Below are 1,553 nucleotides of genomic sequence, written 5' to 3'. Positions count from 1 at the left end.
GAGAGCTACGCCGTCATGATGCGTACCTGTTGTGTAGCGTGTGTTGTAGCCATATAGTTTTATGGGTTTTGGTGGTGAACCTGTGTGGTTGAGGAGGACGATGTCTGGATCGATCGATCGAATTGCTTCTGAAATATGGTGTCTGTTATTCCAGAAACCGCGACAGTTTAATTGTATTATTGTGAGCATGATTTAAGTGTTTTTTTATGTGTTTTTTTTACCCCTCGACGCGGTTCGTGTAGAGGGGGGGGAGGGTTGGGGCACTGTCGCTAGGTGTCGCTTTGTTTCAGTCTTTTTTGTGGTGTTAGTGGTGTTGGCAGTAGTGGTGGTAGAGGTAGAGGTAGATCGTGGTGGAGAGGGCTTTTGGGGCTGCGATTCCCCACAAGCTGAGTCCTCTTCAATAACCAATTCCCCAGGTGAAGGGGGACTAGCGTTATTAGGTGTGGTGTGTTCAGGTTCTTGGAGTGTGAGTGTTGGGGCGTGTGTTTCCTCATTTTGTTCTGGGTAGTTTTGTTTGAAGTGTTCTTGGTTTGTCTGGTGGAAGTGTGGTGGAAGTTTTATTGTGGGGCAGCCATTGTACTCAAGCAAGGAGTTCATTGTTTCTGCCTGTTTTTTTAGATCACCAAATGAGGTTTGGATTGAATATTTTATTATAATTTCTGCAAGCAGAAGTTTCTCGGTGTTTGTGTTTGTATTTTTTGGTGTGAGAGAGTAGGGTGTGGTGGCTTGGGCGTAGGAAGTGGTTGGCTGAGGAGTGGTCTGTGGTGAGTTTTGTTGTTTTTGGTGAGCGCGTTTTATTTGGCATTTAAAGGAAACGGCAGTGTGTTCGCCGTTGCAATTCGCGCATTTTATGGTGGAGGCCTGGCAATTCCTATAATCGTGGCCCCTAGCTGCACACTTGGAGCACACTTGTTCTGTTTCTTTGCACTGGTTTGTGCGGTGGCTGAATTGATAACACTTGTAGCACTGGGTGACTGGGAGGTATTCTTCTATGTTAATATTGTATGAGGGCACTATTTGAGAAAATAGCTTAATGCCTTTGTTTTTTAAAAGTTCGGCCTGTTGTTTTGAGCGTAGTTTAATCTTCAGCATATGGACTTTTGGGATGATGAGTAGTTCGTCAATCTGTGTATCATTCTTTTCCTGGATTTCAGTCAGGAGGTTGTCGTTGGTCTTTTTTAAGATGTACTCGTCTACTCGCCGGGCAAGGATCGTTCGAGCCGATTTTTGCTCCGGAGACTCGACGAGCTCGAAGCCAAGAAGTTTTAAGTTTTCGGTCGCTTGGTGAGACGTGTGGTTATCACGGTCCGCGTCATTAGCTAAACCGATAATGATGTAGGGGCCAGATTTGAAGCATTTCGTGTGGGGGACCTGGGTTCTGGAAAAGAAAGCATTGCTAAGGTCAGCAGGGATGTTAGCAGTTTTTATTTTGTATCTTATAGTCCGGTCAGGGGGGCGTGGGAAGGCCATCCCGTCATGGGGCGGGGCCCTATGACGATTATAGCCTTGTAGAGGTGGCGCTACAGCCTTGTGGCGCTACAGCCTTATGAGTG

This window comes from Scylla paramamosain, unplaced genomic scaffold, assembly GCF_035594125.1.
Source record: "Scylla paramamosain isolate STU-SP2022 unplaced genomic scaffold, ASM3559412v1 Contig117, whole genome shotgun sequence".
Lineage (NCBI taxonomy): Eukaryota > Metazoa > Arthropoda > Malacostraca > Decapoda > Portunidae > Scylla > Scylla paramamosain.
Note: the sequence above shows the minus strand (reverse complement) of the source record.